Genomic DNA, 22622 nt, shown 5'->3' with positions numbered 1-22622 from the left:
GCGGGTGATTGTGACTTTGTTGACAATAATATGAGCATATGAAGATTAAAAAAAACAAAAAAGGGTAAAAGCAAAAAAGAAAGAAGCTCATAGTTATAAGGTGGCAATGGACCCGAGACCCGATGGGTAAAATAATAATAATTTGTTCATACTACAATGTCAAGCCAAACACTGTTTTATTTTTTATTTTTTTCTACAAAACCATTTTTAATGAAATTTTGGGCGTCTCATCATAAAATTAGGGTGAACCTGGAAAAAATAAAAAATAAATATTTTCCATTAAAATAAAGGACCAAATGCCCCTAAAATTTTTAGGGGTATTCTGGTAATTTTCATCAAAAGAAATTTTATTTTATTTTTTATTATGTGCGGCCTTGTCTGATCTATGCATGCCCCAAATTTGGCTTAAAATAATTTCTAGAATCAAAATTAAAAATAAAAAATTCGTAGCCATATGATCAAAATCTAACGGTTAAGAGCTAGCTTGTGACATTGTAACTCAAGCCATCTCAGCCATCTACTCAGATCCAACAGCTGAGATCAGGGGTCACATATATTATATATGAGTGGGGTTCCATAGAAACATTTCCCTTAAAAAAATGCATTGTGACATATGATTTAAGAAGACAGTGCTAGGCACAAGGATGGGACTGCTCTGACCCGATCAGGCAACAAAAAGATTTTTAGGGCCGGACTAGGGCCATGGCCCCTTGAGCCCGTACAGGGCTGGGCCCAAGGCCTATTTTGTTATTGCGCGGAAAGCTGAAGAATGAGAATTTTACATAAGGACAATTTACCATTGGTAAAAGAAGGTTTCAATGAATTTTGGCAATTAGACGTGAATTAAGTCGCAGTTGTCCAATTGTATTGCGTGTTTGATTTCTAAAATATTTCGATCAAGAAGCCGAAAATTACAGGTTTTGTAGGACTTGCATGTTTGATAATAGGAAGTGCTATAGTGAAAGGCACGTGTGGAACTTCAAATTTTCAGAAAAGTTGATAAGGGTGCTTCTATGACCCCAATGGAAGACCAAGTTTAGAAATGGCTTATGGACTGCAGCATAATTTTTTAATTTGTTTCTTATGCCTTTTTATTTTATGTATTTTTTAAAACTAGTATCTAAATGAAATTTGGAGCGTTTGTGCACCTCATTAATGTGCATCTCAAAACAATATAAAAAAAATTAATTCGAGCAAAATTAAAATAAATAAATTACCCATTTTCGTTATTTTATTTTAGAATACTAATTTTATATTTTTAAAGAGGTGAGTAAGGTCTAGAAGAATAATGACCCCAAATTCAGGTCATTATAATATATACATGAAAAAGATAAAATTTAAATAGAGATGTAATATATTGTCCAATCAAGATCGGAATCGTTTTAGTTCAACTACAATGTAGATTATTTGGTTATCTTAAATATATTCACCTTATAGTCATTCATTTTATTTTATTTTTTCCCAATATAAGATCAAGATGAAATTTGAAGTAGGCATGTGCCTCAAATGGGCACCTCCATAATAATAATAATAATAATAATAAATAATTTAAATAAAATAAAATAACCAAAATACCTCTCAACATCTAAGGGTTATTTCAACTATTTTATCTTTGAAACTTTTTTTTCACACTTTTTGCCGGTGCACGAAGGTGGGAAATAAGGATGTCTAAAATTTAATCCTAATCTAATTTATAAAAAATAAAAATGTGGTCACAACCGTCTATTTTCTTGTGACCTACAAACCATTATTTTTTTTCTTTCTATATGATCTAGAAAGTGCAATTTGTTAGACCTACTATGGATGAAGTTAGATTTGCGCGTATTTTTAAGGAATATACAATCTCTTAAATGGAGATCATTCATGGGTAAAATAACAAAAATTTGAAAAACTAAAAATGTTATCTTTTGAAGGAAATATTCAAACCATTGATTCTACTTCATTAGTATTATTATTATTATTATTATTTTTGAGAGACCACCATTTACTCTTTGGATGGATGGTTTATGCATCGGGGATGCAAATATAGGAATACATCCCTCGAAGCATACAACAAATTTCTAATAAGGTTGCAATATTACTTGCTGAAGTATGGCTGCAGTAATATGCATTTTACACCGTCTTAAAAGATATTTTACTTTTTTATACTGTTTTAAAAGACATATCAAATCTATACTATTCAACTAATATTGACGGGGTAGAGCATTGCCACCTTACTTCCTCAAGTCAGGTTACCACCTTATACAAAACGCCCACATGTGTGTGTGAGTGAGTGTGTGTATTGTAACATTTTAGCAATATTGTAGTTTTTAGTCATATTGTTTTTTAAATATAACCAATACTTTACAAAACTAAAATTTTAACAGCTTTTGCATGTTACGAACCCACGTATACAATATAAATGACCCCCATTGCCCAATCTCCGATTTGAATGGAGGGCTGAGATAACTTAATGTCTTGCTTAATACAATTTTATTTTTTATTTTCTTTACAAATCATTTTAACATGGAATGTGGTGGGTTCCCTTTGGGGCGTACCTAGCAAAAAATAAAAATAAAAATAACAATATTTCTCAAATAAAAGATATGCTTGCAAGTTCCCTGGGTAATTTTGTGCCTTTGTTTTTATAAGAAGTGTATTTTTCTTATTTTTGTGTAGCCCTTTGTGAAATTATAATTGAAGTTATTCCAACAATCCATTCAAATAATATCGATGTGAATAGGGGTTGCATATATTATGTTTGTAGGTAACCTTGCAAGATTTCTGCAAGATAAAGGAGAGAGGGTTAAAGGACATAGAGCTAAACACTTAAAAGAGAAGCATTAGCTCACTTGGCCCTATTTAGTAACTGAGAAATATGTTTTTCTGGATAATCTCTGAGAAATTGGAAGCCCAAGGAAAAGGTAGAAGAAGAAATTTTGCAGCTGGAAACTGAAAACCCTCGTTTCGTAATGAAAGCTCAGGCTAGAGGGAGAGAGATTTAGAAGGAAAGAAATCATGAGGTTAGAAAAATAAAAAGAGAACGAGGGGGGTCTCGCATTCCCCCTATTTTCCTAAGAGTGTGTGCTGCAGTTTTCGCCAAAATTAAGGAAAAACGTGAAAAACATGGAGAAATATTGGGCTCTAGGTTTCCATACTTATTCCCATTCTCAAATATGGGAAATGCAATAACTGAGGAAACTTGTTATTTTCTCCTATTTTTCTTAATTCCCAAATAGTGACTTGAGCTTCTCCTTATTACAGGATAGTGTTGCCCTTCATTACAGGCGTTCATCCGAAAATTGTACGGCACACGCTTACTTAGTTGCTCTAAGTAACGCATCTCTTTTATATAAGTTTGCAACCTTATACTATAAAGGTAAGGTGCATCTCTAAACTCTTGTAGATAGGGGTATTTTGAAGTTAGAAAACCTCCCAAATGATTATCTTAACTTCGAGATGTGTGCATAGGAAGGGAAAAGAAAATAAATTTCAATTTTTAAAAATAATATATTTTATAATAAATTATCTAGACCACCTATTTTCAAGATTTTTAAGTGTTTATAGATTTGCTCGATGTGCACTATTTTTACATTTTTAATTTTCACAACAAGAGATAAAATAGACTTTTCAAACCCTCATAAGATCATCAATAATAAATGTACATCTCTAAGAAAATTTTAGATGTACATCATACTTCTACCATATAAAAATGACGCCTTATACAAATCTCACTCTTGAAAAAAGGAAAAATATTCGTTTACTTTCGTAGTTTTGAGGGTATTTCATATCACAGTTTTGAGAGCATTTCATGTCATAGATTTGAACGCATTTCACTGGCATTTTGGTCCCCGTCAATGGTAGTGTATCAAGCAGGGTTAGAAACGGGTAGGGTGTCCTGACCCGATTGGCCCATGATATTCAAGATTGGGTTGAGAATTCTATTTATTATATATAAGGACAGTACACTATGAAACCATTTATCTTTGGTTCAAAGAGATCACAATTATTTCTGAAAATTAGATGTCAAATTAGATGGTTTAGTGTGTTGATTTTAAAAAATAAATGCATGGTCTAGATTCATTATTGGTGGGGACTTATTTCGACCATATATAAAGCGCAAAATGAATTTTATTTTTTTAGGGTTGATTATTGGGATTAAAAAAGTGTGTGCAAAAGTGAAGGTCATACAAATGCCACAAACATAGTTTTCTAGAAGTATGGTATCATTACATTACAATGACATGATATATCTATATATATAGTTATGTTAGAGTGCTCATACAATAGAACAATTTATAATTGTACTCAACAAATTTTGCTCACTTGTATACCTTATTTTGTAATATAATATTTTTTTAAGTAACAGTGTATCTGGTCATTAGTAAGAGGTGTAACATCATCTACATGGAGTATGACATCACCCACTTAGAGCATTAAATGTCACTAATGTGCTCCATGTAGGTGATGTTATATCATACCCTTCTTAATGACTAAAAATACTTTTACTAAAAAAAACAATTCTATGTACAAAATAAGGGTATATAATATCCAAAATTTGTTGAGTACAATTATAAATTGTTCTATAGTGTAAACATCCTAACATAACACACACACACACATACACACACACACACACACACACACACACACATATATATATATATATATATATATATATATAGGAAAAAGCTGGGATTAGCCCACGAGCTCATATGAACATATGAGCCCAACAGTCCAGATTGAATCTGGGCCGATCTGACTATCACTGGTGTTCGGTAGTGTTTGAATTTTATTTTTTTCTACAAATCCAAATCACTTGAAATTTTAGGCGTGTTTATCAAAAAATAGGTGAGTGAATCTTCGAAAAATATCAAAAAAATATTTTACACGAAATAAATTGACCAAAATACCCTTAAAAAATTTGCAGGGATATTTTGGTTATTTTCCTTTTGTGAATAATTTTTTTTATTTTTTTATTAGGTACGCCTTGATGAGAAAAACACACACCTAAAATTTCAAGTGATTTGGATTTGTAGAAGAAAAAAAATAATTAAGCACTACTGGACATTCGTGATCATCCGATCAGCCCAGATTCAATCGGGACTGTTGGGCTGATATGTTCATATAAGCTAGTGGGCTAATCCCACATATATATATATATATATATATATATATATATATATATATATAAATACTATGCAACGCCTATAGGCGAAAATGAACAGTGATTTCACCTACTCTCATCACCATCCAAAGTTCATCGCGCGGTCACAATTGTCCGGTAGTGTTTTATTTTTCATTTTGTTTTTAAAAATTGAAATGACATGAAATTTAGAGCGTGTATTCATAAAAAATAGGGGAATCATTGAAAAATATAAAAAAAATATTTTACATGAAAACAATTTGACCAAAATACCCCTGAATCTTTTCGAGGGTATTTTGGTCAATTGTTTTTTATGGATAATTTTTTTTTTATATTTTTATTAGATGCGCCTCAGTAAGATGTACATACCCTTCAAATTTCAGGTCATTCCTATTTATAAAAAATAAAGTAAAATACTACTGGACATTCGTGATCGCGTGATGAAACTTGGACGATGATGAGGGTAAACGAAATCACTATTCATTTTCGCCTATATGCGTTAGGAAGACTTATATATATATATATATATATATATATATATATATATATATATATATATATATAAGATGCTAGGGTGAGTCTATGGGCTCATGGAATAGTGACCCAATAGCCCAGATTGAATCTGGGGCGATTTTACTGTCAAGACTGTATATTGGTAATATAATTTTAATATTTTTTATATAAATCCAAAGAACATGAAATTTGAAACATAAAATCTTCTAATCAAGGCACATTTAATAAAAATATTAAAAAAATAATTCACATAAAATAAATTGACCAAAATAAACCCAAAACATTTCTGAGGTATTTTAATCAATTTAATTTATGCAAATTATTTTTCAGATAGTTTTATTATATTTAACTATCATTGAAGAACAAACGTTTCAAATTCAGGTAATTTGAATTTGTAGCAAAAAATTTAAAATTCAATTACGAAATACAATTGTGATCATTGGATCGATCCAGATTCAATCTGGGCCATTGGGCTTACACTGTTCCATGAGCCTATGGGCTAACAAGAGCTTTATATATATATATATACTCCAAAAATTGGAAACCTGCAACAGCCTTACTATATCATGGAAGACCAACACCTGTTGATATCCAATTTGAAGAGGCTTTCATATCCAATACTTCTTCCTATTCAGGAAGAACTTTAGTAAACTGGAATATAAATGGAATATCTGAACATCAAATCTTAGACACCATGAGACATATGACTATATATGCATCTGCATGCAAACTGGTAGGAACCCATGATCAAGAAATAGCAAAAGCCATAATCTGTGGTTTTACAGGATGGTTACGTCGATAGTGGGATTTTCATCTCCCAGAATCTATTAAAAAACAAATATTAAATAATCCAAGACAATGGACTGCCAAAAATTAACAAAACCAAGATGTCCTTTATACAGAAAGTGATGCAGTAAATATACTAATCTATACTATTACTCTCCATTTTATAGGAACTACCGTTGTCTTAGCATCTAGATCCGAAGATCTTTTATCTAATTTAAGATGTCCGACTCTATCCCACTACAAATGGTATAGAGATGTATTTTTTTCCCGTTTATTATTAAGGGAAGATAGCCAGCTTGAACACCGGAAAGAAAAATTCATAGCTGGATTACCTTATTTATTTGTTGAAAATGTAAAATAACATCTTAAAAATAAAAATGGTGGCATAATAAATTATTCTAAATATACGTTAGGAGAATTATCTGCTGAAATATGTGCTGAAAGATTAGCATTATGCAAAGATATGAATTAAAGAAACAACTTGATCACCAAAAAATGACTGGTAAAAAAGAATTAGGTGATTTTGTGAACAATTTGGCTACCATATAGAAAAAGATAAAATTCATAAATCTCATAAAAAAATACATAGAGGTAACCAAAAAGAAAAATATCATTCTAAGAAATATAAACATAGAGAGAAAATAGATAAATTTATCAAACGATTTGCTCCTAAATATTCTGCCTTTAAGAAAAAGGGCAAAATAAAATTACATGTCTGCTATAAATGTGGTAAAATTGGCCATTCTAAAAGCCAATGCAAGGTAAAAAAGAAAATCGAAACTGTTATATTAGATGAATCCTTAAGAAATAATCTATTTGACCAAGTACAAATCTATAATTCCTCTACTAGTTCTGATACGAATTCTCAATCGAGTAGAGATATGTCACTACTAGGAAATATACAAGATGAAAATCTTATTTGGACAGATACATCAGATGAATCTGATAATGAGCAATGTGAACAATGCTTTGGCAAAACTCCAACTTGTTCTGGTAAAATTCCAACTCATAATCTTCATACCTGACAAAAGAAGATAATTTTATTCTAGATTTGATAGAGAAAATATCTGATCCAGATGACAAAAGGCAAGTTATCACACAATTTATTAATTTAACTAAACAAAAACCTAAACCAGTTACGTTGATCAAACCTCCAGATGAATACAACTTCTCTACTATAATGAAAAGAATCAGTCAACATGAAGCTATTCATAAAGAATCCACTATTGTTGAACTCAAAACAGAGGTGAATAATATTAAAATTAAAGTATCCCAATTAAAAAATAGGATAAAAATTCTAGAATTACAAAATAACGTTTCAGAAGCAGCAATTGAATATGATGATATTGAATTTGATAATTTAGTCCATACTTATAATCTTAAAAATAAACTTGAATCCTCAGGAGTCAAAATAAAAAAGGACGATACTACATCCTTAAATTTACTTAATAAAGTGATTACTCAAAAATGATTTGTATTAGTCAAAATTGTAGTCAATAATGAGTATGACTTCCAATCTTTAGGCTTAATAGACTCTGGAGCAGATTTAAATTGTCTAAATGAAGGATTAGTACCTACTAAATATTTTGATAAAACAACCCAAATTTTAAACACTGCTGATGGAAGTAGATTATATATTAAATATAAATTATCAAATACTATGATCTGCAATAATAGACATTGTTTTCCAACCTCTTTTATCATGGTTAAAGGATTAAGTCAAGCTGTTATCCTTGGTGTACCCTTTCTAACTTTGCTTTATCCCATGACAATTACTCATACAGGAATAGAAACACAAATACACGGTACTACAATCCAATTTGAATTTTTAGATAGACCTAAAATCCAAGAAATCAATACTGTTAAAACAATTATTAAACAAAAGGAACATTTTTTATGTTCTTTACAGACAGAAATCAAACATAAAATAATATGTGAAAAATTACAAAATTCTGAATTAATACAAAAAATACAATCCCTTAAAACATTAATTGAAAAAGAAATATGTAATGATTTACCTAATGCATTCTGGAATAGAAAACAACATATTATTAGTTTACCCTATGAGCCTGATTTTGATGAAAAGAAAATACCCACAAAGGCTAGACCGAATCAAATGAACAGTGAATTACAACAAACATGCAAAGCTGAAATAGATGACTTAATCCACAAACAACTAATAAGACCTCGTCAATTCCCTTGGAATTGCTCTGCCTTTTATGTAAATAAAAATGCTGAAAAAGAAAGAGGAGTTACTCGACTAGTTATAAATTATAAACCTCTTAATAAAGTTTTACAATGGGTTAGATATCCAATTCCTAATAAAAAAGATTTATTAGACAGACTTGTCAATGCAGTCATCTTTTCTAAGTTTGATATGAAATCAGGTTTTTGGCAAATACAAATTAAAGAAGAAGATAAATATAAAACAACATTTAATGTACCATTTGGCCAATTTGAATGGAATGTCATGCCCTTTGATTTAAAAAATGCTCTATCTGAATTTCAAAAGATAATGAATGATGTAATCAATCCTTATCATAAATTTATGATAGTCTTCATTGATGATGTCTTAATATTATTTGATTCTATTGATCAACATTTTATTTATTTTAAACGAAAATAAGATTTTTAGGACATAATATTAACCAAGGCACTATCATTCCCATTGATCGATCTATTCTATTCGTTGATAAATTCCCTGAAAAAATCTTTGATAAAACTGAACTTCAACGATTTCTAGGATGTTTAAACTATATTAGTGACTTCTATAAAAATCTTGCTCTTGATGCTAAACCATTATATGATAGACTCAAAAAGAATCCTCCACCTTGGACGGATCTTCATACTAATGCAGTTCAAAGACTCAAACTAAAAGCTAAAGAATTACCTTATTTAACTTTACCTAATCCTACTGCGTTGAAAATAATTGAATGTGATGCCACTGAACTTGGTTTAGGAGGAATATTAAAAAAACAAATTGATTCCCAAGAACAACTCATTCGTTTTACTTCCAACGCTTGGAATCCTACTCAAAAGAATTATTCCACTGTCAAAAAAGAATTATTAGCTATTATACATTGTGTAACTAAATTTCAAAGTGATATTCTTAACCAACACTTTTTAATATGCACTGATTGCAAAGCTGCAAAAGATATTCTACAAAAAGATGTTCATAATCTTGTTTCCAAACAAATTTTTTCCCCTTGGCAAGCCATTTTATCTGCTTTTGACTTCTCTATTGAACATCTTCACAGTACCTCTAACTCTTTGCCTGATTTTCTTACCCGTGAATTTTTGTAGGGGAGGCGTACATTACCATCTCTTCCACTTGAAGAGCCACTCTCTTACGGATTACAACTTTTCCATCTAAATAGGAATATGAATAGTAATACATCTCACAAATCGAAGCAAAAAACCCCAATGGACTTAGTTCCTTTTAATTCATCTGAGCCTCCTATGCTCAGTCAACTTTTTTTAACGTTACAACCCATGTCTCCACTACGATCTACCAATGTCCCAGGATATTATATTCAAAGTCCACAGCATAATACACCAAGTCCTGCTTTTTCTCTTGCCCAAATCCCATATAAATCACCCTCTTCTTCCATATCAGTATATATTGACAATGCTTTTATTGCAAACATAATCCTTGATGATAAACATGCTCAAATCAACCCAAATAAATTAGCTCCCCTATATCTTCAAAATCATTTAAGCTTTCTTAATGGTATCAAGACTAGAGAATGATATGAGTCTATTTTAATGGAAACCGGATCAGTTTCAATTGTCCACTTTTTCCAAGGCAACACCAATTTATATGCTTATTCAAAGTTACAAATAAAAAAGTTGTTGACGTATAAAGATTGGGGTAATAACCCCACTCAGGGAAAAAAATTATTAAATATAAAATATCAATACAAATATTACATATATGCTGAATATCTTGAAGCTTGTCATAAAATATTCTTCTACCAAAATCCAAATATTTCTCACTCTTGGTACATCCAATTTAAAATGCCTATAATTGAAAGATTTCCCAATTGGTTCCGTCATTGGTTCCTTATTTGGGGATCCTCCACCCAAATACTACCTGATTCCTTCTAAGCTTTCCAACAAAAATTCTATGAATATAATACTTGTTCTGACCAAATAGACTACCATCTGTACTTCATGGGCATTTATCAGATCCCATGGATTGAATATAATACTTGTTCTGACCAAATAGACTACCATCTGTACTTCATGGGCATTTATCAGATCCCATGGATTGTAAAATGGGAATATGCTATTAATGAAAATACTTCGAATACTTATGAATACATTCCCCGTTTGGGGAAAAATATAAAAATTAAATGGTGGGATATATATAGGACCGACCCACAATCCTTTTCACTCAAGAGGATTCCTCCTTCCTCGGAGTTCTGTCATAATACTACTGAGAATAATACTACTACTCTTAATACATTTTCTTCTTATATGAGAAAACTAAAACAAGCTCATCCCAATGTTACCCTGCAAGAAATAGAAAGACAATTGTTTGCAATATTTGCTGACCCTTCAACATTACCTACAACATCAGAAGAAACTGTCCAATCTGGTGATTCTTTCCTCGAAGAATTTAGCTAAGAGCTCGAAAACTGACGACCCGGCCCATTGGACAATCTCATCCTTATCCTTTATTAATGATATGACACAGAAGATTTCTTATCTTTACTTTATTCCGATATGACTTAAAGAAGATGCCTTTTGTTTGATGAGACTCCAACTACAGTGAATATTATTCCCTTGCATTGCCATGTATTTGATGAGACCCCAACTACAGTGAATATTATTCCCTTGCTTTGCCACCTATTTGATGAGACCCCAACTACAGTAAACAATATTCCCTTGCACAGTATATTATTGCTCCTCCTGCACTATCAACTGCCACGTTGCCTTATATCGCTTAATCAACCGACAAGTCGCCTCCATCGATTATCGCCTTATCCAGCCTTATGATTCATCTAGATCCTTGGAGATAAAGATAAGCAACAGCAACATGCTAGCAGTCGTCCACTTGGCAACCATCTACACAAACCTGCACCTATAAATACATCTTCCCCAGATAGACAGGGCAGGTCGAATTTCAAGGAAGCCATACGAGAAGACCTTCTTCATCACTTCTGTCTGAGTCACCCCTCTCTTATTCCTTATTGCAATTCTCTTTTTCTTTACTACTGTAAATTCTCATACAGTAGACAGTTTTCATAACAGTCATGTATATTTGGTAACCTCTATTACTCTGTAATTTTAAATGTGTGATTGTAATATCTCTTCTCTTCCCTCTTACTTTCCTTACGAATGGAGTTTCTTCTCCAGTTATTGTATTTGTAAACAGTGAGTTTTTATTATGATCTATGAGTTTTGGGATCTATCTGTCTATTATATGAGTTTTTATATCTGTCTATTATTAATGCAATTTAAATTAGTAATTAGAATTAAAATTAGAGATTCAATCCATACTTCATGGATTATCTTAGATATTTATGTAATCTCTATTGTATTCATAATATTCTTTTTCTTTTATTATATAGGAATTCTACAACAATTAGTGAACTATAATTACGCTTTGTTCATATTTTTAAGATAAATTAAGGTAGTAATTTTTGTCGTTAATCTAAATTGGTTGCAAGTTTAGTCGTTTATCTAAACTGGTTGCATTTTAGTCGTTAATCTAAACTAGTTGATCTTGGCGCATTTATGGTATCAAAGCCATACTAGTTCACACTTGTTCATATCTTTGGAGAATCACTAGTCTGAAAAACAACTTCATCATAGGAAATCTAAGAAAATTATCCATTAAAGAAAGTTGGTCCGAGAGTTGAGGTTAGAGACGCTCAGACACCTAGTCTAAAGACCGTTAAGGCCAAAAGAGCCACTGAGGTCGAAACAGACATAAGAGGTAGTCAAGGAGGACTGTCCAGATGACACTCATCCGTAACCTAATAATGGAAAATTTTATTAAAAATCTTACTGATAAAGCTGTTGGACAAACTAGTAATACTCTAAGGATTAAGAACAAAGAAGAAGTAATTATAAATGATATTGAACACCAAATACAAAATTAGAATATACCAAAAGTACCTATATCTAATGTATATAGAAATGGAACATTCGATTTAAAACTAGGTTATGCTATAAAAACTGTAGAACAGACCTTATCTGTTACTAATAATCAGGAAGATTTTCAACTTCTATCAATTACAATATTACAAGTAGATAAAAATAAAAATTATAAATATCTACATATTGGGTTAATACAAATAGCAATTAAACCATTAATAAGATTAGGACTTAACAATTCTGTTCTTGTATGCCTAAGAGATACAAGACATAATAGGTTTTCTGATTCATTATTGGAATGGTTGAATCCAGTCTTTGTAGTGGACCAATATAGTTTAATTGTTTCCCTAATTATTCTGTGTCTTTAACAGATCCAAATATATTAAATGTTTTGTCCTTAAATATTAAAACACAAGGATTTGATATGATGCAAGGATCCCAAAATATTGCAATAGTTTATCGTATTTATTATAAAGTTATGACTAATGTTCTTCACATAGATACAAGAGGTCAAACTATACTATTCCAAACTAATATGGAAACATCCAACACTATAGTTCCAAAAACAATATCTTGGTCAGACATAAGATTACCAGAATCATGGCTAATACACAACGATAACCAACCATCACAAATTCCAGTTCAAAACATTCCTGATAGGATTATTGAACATATTAATGGAAATATCGAAATACAATTTCCAAATCATCTAAGTCGTTCTTATCATGATGATTCAGTATTATCGTCAGGATATGATAATCCAATAAATGAATCTTTAAACTTAGAACCATCCAAAAAATCTGTCACAACATATGACAGACCACAAAGACCTGCTTCTAGACCTGCATCTAGAAACAGCCAACATCTTGAACCACAAATTCGAGGACTATTCCGAACATCTGAAAACATAATTATTCCTCAATATAAACTAGCCCAGGATGAGCTTGATAAATCAGAATTTCAAATATTAACCCTTACAGAAGAAAGAAAATTAGATAAAAGTTACATTACTAATGACTATTTATCTGAGAAAAATGCAAGTATACGTAAATGGTATCTAAATACATTTGAACCTATATTAGTAGAGTTATTCCATAAAAAGTTTAATGAATTTATCAAAAAGGAGAAAACAATAATATGTTTCTTTGATTGGTTAAGAAATATATGTAGTGATAAAAACATTGAAATACCTGACTTTGAAGTCAATACTCTTGAATCTCAATTCACAAAATTCAATACTACTAGTGGCAAAGAAATCACTTGTATACACCCTCCAGAACAAAGTCTAACTATTAAAGAAGTTAGTAAACAACCCTCCAAAAAATATACAGAAGAATCATGTACTCCTACTGAAATAGTTGTATATGAAACAACAGCAACCCCATATAAACTAACTACTTCAGATGTCACAAAACAGTTACTATTCAAATTGAAAATCTTTATCTCCAGCTCCATCCATTCCTGTACCAAAATAGTTACTATTCAAACCTCCTCCTGAGCTAAATAAAGAAAAAATTCTTATCGGAGATGATAATAAAACATTCATGGATCAATTAATATCAAAATTATCTAAACTTGATAATACAAATAAAGCCAAAGACAAGGTTCCTGAACATAAAACCTTAATGCTTCAGGAAGAATTTGATGAATCTATGAATGATACAATTGAAAATAGAGAACAAGCATTTAATCAGTCTATGACATCTAGTCCACATATAGATGAAATCCAAAGAATTGCATATTCCAAAAATTGGAATAGTGCAGGAGGAGGTTTGAATAGTAAAACTGTTTTGGTATGGGAATGGATGTAGCAGGAAATAAATGTTTGCCTATTGTTTATAAGTAAAGATTCGTATAATTATTTTGTTCAACTATATGAGGAAGTAAGTCAAATCTTGTGACATCTGAAGTAGTTAGTTTATATTGGGTTGCTGTTGTTTCATATACAACTATTTGAGTAGAAGTACTTGATTCCTCTGTATCTTTTTCGAAGGGTTGTTTACTAACTCCTTTAATAGTTAGACTTTGTTCTGGAGGGTGTATACAAGTGATTTCTTTGCCACCAGTAGTATTGAATTTTGTAAATTGAGATTCAAGAGTATTGACTTCAAAGTCAGGTATTTCAATGTTTTTATCACTACATATATTTCTTAACCAATCAAAGAAACATATTGTTGCTTTCTCCTTTTTAATAAATTTATTAAACTTTTTATGGAATAATTCTACTAATCTAGGTTCAAATGTATTTAGATACCATTTACGTATACTTGCATTTTTCTCAGATAAATAGTCATTAGTAATATAACTTTTATCTAATTTTCTTTCTTCTGTAAGGGTTAATATTTGAAATTCTGATTTATCAGGCTCATCCTGGGCTGGTTTATATTGAGGAATAATTATGTTTTCAGATGTTCGGAATAGTCCTTGAATTTGTGGTTCAGGATATTTACTGTTTTTAGATGCAGGTCATTGTGGTCTTGGTACATCCAAATAATTCTCACTCTTGGTACATCCAGTTTAAATTGCCTATAATTGAAAGATCCCAGTTGGTTCCGTCATTGGTTCCTTTTTTGGGGATCTTCCACCCAAATACTACTTAATTTCTTCCAAGCTTTCCAACAAAAATTATGTGAATATAATACTTGTTCAGACCAAATAGACTATCATCTGTACTTCATGGCCATTTATCAGATCCCATGGATTGTAAAATTGGAATATGCTATTAATGAAAATACTTCGAATACTTATGAATACATTCCCCGTTTGGGGAAAAATATAAAAATTAAATGGTGGGATATATATAGCACCGACCCACAATCTTTTTCACTCAAGAGGATTCCTCTTTCCTCGGAGTTCTGTCATAATACTACTGAGAATAATACTGTTACTCTTAATACATTTTCTTCTTATATGAGAAAACTAAAACAAGCTCATCCCAATGCTACCCTGGAAGAAATAGAAAAACAATTGTTTGCATTATTTGCTAATCCTTCAACATTACCTACAACATCAGAAGAAACTGTCCAATCTGGTAATCCTCTCCTTGAAGAATTTAGCCAAAGGCCCGAAAACTGACGACCCGGCCCATTGGACAATCTCATCCTTATCCTTTATTAATGATATGACTCAAAGAAGATTCCTTATCTTTACTTTATTCCAATATGACTTAAAGAAGATGCCTTTTGTTTGATGAGACCCCAACTACAGTGAATATTATTCCCTTGCATTGCCACGTGTTTGATGAGACCCCAACTACAGTGAATATTATTCCCTTGCATTGCCACGTGTTTGATGAGACCCCAACTACAGTAAACAATATTCCCTTGCACAGTATATTATTGCTCCTCCCGCACTATCAACTTCCACGTCGCCTGATGTCGCTTAACCAACCGACAAGTCGCCTCCATCGATTATCACCTTATCCAGCCTTATGATTCATCCAGATCCTTGGAGATAGAGATAAGCAACAACAACATGCTAGCAGCCGTCCACTTGGCAACTATCTACACAAACCTGCGCCTATAAATACATCTTCCCCAGATAGATAGGGCAGGTCGAATTTCAAGGAAGCCATACGAGAAGACCTTCTTCATCACTCCTTTCTGAGTCACCCCTCTCTTATTCCTCTTTGCAATTCTCTTTCTTTACTACTGTAAATTCTCATACAGTAGATAGTTTTCATAATAGTCCTGTATAATCGAGTCAAAGTTGGTAATCTCTATTACTCTGTAGTTTTAAATGTGTGATTGTAATATCTCTTCTCTTCCCTCTTACTGACCTTACGAATGGAGTTTCTTCTCCAGTTATTGTATTTGTAAACAGTGAGTTTTTATTATGATCTATGAGTTTTAGGATCTATCTGTCTATTATATGAGTTTTTATATCTGTCTATTATTAATGTAATTTAAATTAGTATTTAGTTCTATTATTAATGCAATTTAAATTAGTACTTAGTATTAAAATTAGAGATTTAATCCATACTTCTTGGATTATCTTAGATATTTCTGTAATCTCTACTGTATTCATAACATTCTTATTCTTTTATTATACAGGAATTCTTTAACAATTAGTGAACTATAATTATGCTTTGTTCATATTTTTAAGATAAATTAAGGTAATAATTTTAGTTGTTAATCTAAATTGGTTGCAATTTTAGTCATTAATCTAAACTGGTTGATCTTGGCGCGTTTATACATCTTAAATTAGATAAAAGATCTTCGGATCTAGATGCTAAGACATCGATATTTCCTATAAAATGGAGAGCAATAGTATAGATTAGTGAATTTACTGCCTCACTTTCTGTATAAAGGACATCTTGGTTTTGTTAATTTTTGGCAGTCTATTGTCTTGTATTATTTAATATTTGTTTTTTAATAGATTATGGGAGATGGAAATCCCACTATCCACGTAACCATCATGTAAAACCACAGATTATGGCTTTTGCTATTTCTTGATCATGGGTTCATACCATTTTGCATGCAGATGCATACATAGTCATATGTCTCATGGTATCTAAGATTTGAAGTTCAGATATTCCATCTATATTCCACTTTACTAAAGTTCTTCCTGAATAGGAAGAAGTATTGGATATGAAAGCCTCTTCAAATTGGATATCAACAGGTGTTGGTCTTCTATGATATGGTAAGGCTGTTGCAGGTTTCCAATTTTTGGAATATGCAGTTCTTTGGATTTCATCTATATGTGGACTAGATGTCATAAACTGATTAAATGCTTGTTTTCTATTTTCAGTTGTATCATTCATAGATTCATCAAATTCTTCTTGAAGCATTAAGGTTTCATGTTCAGGAACCTTTTCTTTGGCTTTATTTGTAATATCAAGTTTAGATAATTTTGATATTAATTGATCCATTAATGTTTTATTATCATCTCCGATAAGAAATTTTTCTTTATTTAGCTCAGGATGAGGTTTGAATAGTAACTGTTTTGGTATAAGAATGGATGGAGCTGGAGATAAAAGATTTTCAATTCGTACTGTTTCTTTGGCTATTGTTTGTAAGTAAAGATTCGTATAATTATTTTGTTCAATTATATGAGGAAGGAAGTCAAATCTTGTGACATCTGAAGTAGTTAGTTTATATGGGGTTGCTGTTGTTTCATATACAACTATTTGAGTAGAAGTACTTGATTCCTCTGTATCTTTTTCGGAGGGTGGTTTACTAACTCCTTTAATAGTTAGACTTTGTTCTGGAGGGTGTATACAAGTGATTTCTTTGCCATCAGTAGTATTGAATTTTGTGAATTGAGATTCAAGAGTATTGACTTCAAAGTCAGGTATTTCAATGTTTTTATCACTACATATATTTCTTAACAAATCAAAGAAACATATTGTTGTTTTCTCCTTTTTAATAAATTTATTAAACTTTTTATGGAATAATTCTACTAATCTAGGTTCAAATGTATTTAGATACCATTTACGTATACTTGCATTTTTCTCAGATAAATAGTCATTAGTAATATAACTTTTATCTAATTTTCTTTCTTCTGTAAGGGTTAATATTTGAAATTCTGATTTATCAGGCTCATCTTGGGTTGGTTTATATTGAGGAATAATTATGTTTTCAGATGTCTGGAATAGTCCTTGAATTTGTGGTTTAGGATGTTGGTTGTTTCTAGATGCAGGTTTTTGTGGTCCGTCATATGTTGTGACAAATTTTCTGGATGGTTCTAAGTTTAAAGATTCATTTATTGGATTATCATATCTTGACGATACTACTAAATCATCATGATAAGAACGACTTAGGTGATTTGGAAATTGTATTTCGATATTTCCATTAATATGTTCAATAATCCTATCAGGAATGTTTTGAACTTGAATTTGTGATGGTTGGTTATCATTGTGTATTAGCCATGATTCTGGTAATCTTATGTCAGACCAAGATATTGTTTTTGGATCTATAGTGTTGATTTTTCTATATTAGTTTGGAATAGTATAGTTTGACCTCTTGTATCTATGTGAAGAACATTAGGATATAGGGTTGTCATAACTTTATAATAAATACGATAAACTATTGCAATATTTTGGGATCCTTGCATCATATCAAATCCTTGTGTTTTAAGATTTAAGGATAAAACATTTAATATATTCGGATCTGTTAAAAATACAGAATAATTAGGGAAACAATTAAAATATATTGGTCCACTACAAAGACTGGATTCTACTATTCCAAGTAATGAATCAGAAAACCTATTATGTCTTGTATCTCTTAGGCATACAAAAACAGAATTGTTAAGTCATAATCTTGTTAATGGTTTAATTGTTATTTGTATTAAACCAATATATATATATATATATATATATATATATGTGGGAGTCACTGCTGTACGCCCATATGCGAATGGCCCAGATTGAATATGGGTCATTCTGTGGTCGATCTGACACTCATGGATGTTCGATAGTGTTTGAATTTTAAATTTTTTTCTACAAATCCAAATCACTTAAAATTTTAAGTGTGCATTCTTAAAAAATATGTGAATTTATGAAAAATATATATAAAAAATTACATAAAATATATTGATCAAAATACTCCCGAAAAGTTTTGAGGGGTATTTTGGTCAACTTTTTTTTACAAATCCAAATCACTTGAAAATTTAGGTAGTGTCAGCTAATGACTTAGATTGGGCCGATCTAACGATCACGACTTTATTTTGTATTTGAATTTTACTTTTCTTTTTTTTCTACAAATCTAAATCACTTGAAAATTTAGGCGTACATTATACTTATCAAAGCGTACCTAATAAAAATATTAAAAAAAGTATTTCGAATTGACCAAAATACTCCCAAAATGTTTTGGGGGTATTTTTGTCAATTTATATTTGTCAAATTATTATTTTTAATATTTTTATTAGATTATACTATTTTTTAAGAATAGACGCTCAAAATTTTAAGTAATTTGGATTTGTATAAAAATAAATGAAAATTCAAATACGAAATGAGGTTGTAACCATTGGATTGGACCCAGATTCAATATGAGCCTTGGCTGACATTGTTGCTATCGGCTTGTGGGACTATTTATATATATAGGGAATGTCGACAAAGAGACCATTTATCTTTTGTTCATGGAGCTTACAATCGTTCCCACTCATTAGATGTCAAATTAGATGGCTTGAAATGAGTTACGAAGTCCAAGAATTTTTTTTTAAACTTTGTGTCTATTCAATGATACTTATACAACACCGTATTTTGGAATTTAAAGAACAAAAATGATGATGACCTCCATACACAAAAGATAAAGTGTGCAATTTGTATAGAGCCGAGGCTCTAAACAATCAAAGTAAAGCGTACCTTCCGATAGTACTGAGAAATGTGGTTTCAATATTGAAAATCTTTGTGATAGCCTTAAAATATATTTTCATCTTTAATTAAAAATTTTAAAGCTTCAAAAATAGTGTAGATCGAGCAAATCTATGAAAACTTGAAAAATCCAAAAATGCATTACAAGATACACTATTTTCAAAACTTGGAATCTATTTTTTTCTCCATGTATCTTGATGTCAAGATGATCAATTTGAGGATATTTGGGCATCAAAACAACCTCTTCTCGTACTAGAAGATTTTGAGGTGGCTCTAATTTGTTTGTTTAGAGCTTTAGCTCTATATAAACTTTTTGTACTTTACAAATAAATACACCCATCACAACCTCTTTTAAAGTACAAAAAGTTTATATAGAGCTTAAAGTTCAAAGGTTCAAGTTAGAAGAGGTTGTGATGGGTGTATTTATACAAAAAGTTTACAAATAAAGCTAAAGCTTTACAAATAAACTTTTATATAAACTTTTTTGTACTTTAAAACTTTTTGTACTTTAAAACTTTACGAATAACCTTTTTGTATTTTGAGGGGTTGTTAACTCTAGACAAACACACACACACACGCACACACACACACACATATATATATATATATATATATATATAGAGGAAAATGCTGAGATTGACACTGAAATATATATCTATGCACGTGATATTTAATATAAATCACTTAAATATGTTTATCATTGAAAAATATTTTCAATAAAACATGGTCTCATAGACCATTGAATTTATCCGCACTATTGAATAACTTTATGAAATAATTATGATGTTTTAAAAACCATACAATAAATAAATAATTAAGGTATACTATTTGTGATAAAATATGATTATAGGGAGACGAAAAAAATTTAAATGCTATTTTAAATAGAGGAATAAAAATTGATATAGTCCACATGAAAAATAGTGAGAGAAAGCTAGAGGAGATGTGATCAAAATTCATAATTAGAAAATAAAAATTATTCAAGTATCTCCAAAAAAAACAATTAAATTTTATGTATACTTCACCACATATTTTTTTGCTAGTAGTATAATATTGTAGTTACAAAACCAATTTAATATAATAATAATAATAATAATAATAATAATAATAATAATAATAATAATAATAATAACAATAACAATAACAATAACAATAATAATAAAAATAATAATATAATAATATTATATTAGAGAGACATATAGAGGATGAGTGAGCTCAAACCACTTATTTACTGTAATTAAAAAATTACATTATAACTTAAAAAATATATTATATATATAGATAGAGACTGATAACATACCTTCTATCTTTCATTTAGAAAAATATTTCTAACAAAAAAAAAGTACTAGAGCGAGTGCTAAGATAGTCCATAGAGAGAGAGAGAGCACTTCCTCATAGGATAAGTTTGAGTGGGACAAGCTTTTGGGTTGAGGCATAATGGTTTTAGCCTTTTAAGTGAGATATGATAGGAGAGGTTGTTCATCAAGAGAGCTTTGGGAAGGAGAGATTGAGAGAGAGATTTTTAATGAGGGAGAGATGAATAAGAGAGAAGGGCGAGAATGAGAGAGGGGTTTTTAAGAGGGAGAGATGAATAAGAGAGAAGGGTGAGATTGAGAGAGGGGTTTTTAAGGAGGGAGAGATGAATAAGAGAGAATATAAATTACGAAAGAGGGAGAGATGAATAAGCGAGAAGAGAAATTATGAGAAGAGAAAAAGTTTTTCAAAAGATAAGGAGGGGGATATTGAGGGAGAGATCTAAGGAGGGAGATATGAGTGACAAAGGAGAGATGTTATAGGAGATATCTAATGAAGGAGTTATGATTTAGAGAGACATTAATTGCATGTTACATAGTGGTAGAGAGAAAGGTTAGAGGGGGAGAGAAATGTGGGAGGTAGAGAGACATGAATGACTTGTTACATAATAGGAGAGAGAAAAGCCGAAGGAAGTGAGAAAGTGGATTATTAAAGAAATGAAAAGAATTGGATGAGTGAGAAGAGAGATGGGCATAAGAAAGAATTGGGGGAGAGAGTGTATGATATGTATGTGCATGAGAGAATGTAAGAAAGAGATGGTTATTAATATCATGGGACACATGGCAAAAGAATAAGCGGGGTGGTCCTCTTCGCCTAATATAAATATATCCCATTACCCTAAGGGCGGATGGAATAGTGTAAGCCCATTTGACAGTCACGACCTCATTTCGTAATAGAATTTTAATATTTTTTTACAAATCTAAATCACATGAAATTTGAATGTATGTTCTTTTCATCAAGGCCTACTTAATAAATATATTAAAAAATAATTTATAAAAAATAAATTTACTAAAATACCCCTTAAAGGTTCAAGGGTATTTTTGTTAATTTATTTTTACGAATTATTTTTTGATATTTTTATTAAGCTTTCATATTTTTTAAAAAATAAACACTCAAAATTTCAAGTGATTTGAATTTGTAAAAAATAAATTAAAATTAAAATACAAAATAAAATTGTGACCATTGATATAGCCCAATTCAATCTTGGGCATTGGGCGCATTGGGCTTATATTGTAGCTGTCAGCTAGTGAGCTAACCACATATATATTTGTGTGTGTGTGCATCCAAGTGCATGTGTGGACCGAACTTGGCCTGGCTTGAAGCCAACCTCGGCCCAAAGGCCGGTGGCCTAGCCAAATCCAATTGGTAAACTAACTCATGGCTTAGCTATATGCTTGTTAAAGAATTTGTTTTGTTTTGTTTTTTTTTTAAAAAAAAATGTTATCTTTAGATATTGGTTCAGGATTCATG

Source organism: Amborella trichopoda, chromosome 10 (genome assembly GCF_054954075.1).
Source record: "Amborella trichopoda isolate Santa Cruz 75 chromosome 10, AtrichopodaSantaCruz75HAP2 v2.0, whole genome shotgun sequence".
Classification (NCBI taxonomy): domain Eukaryota; kingdom Viridiplantae; phylum Streptophyta; class Magnoliopsida; order Amborellales; family Amborellaceae; genus Amborella; species Amborella trichopoda.
This window is presented reverse-complemented; position numbering follows the sequence as displayed.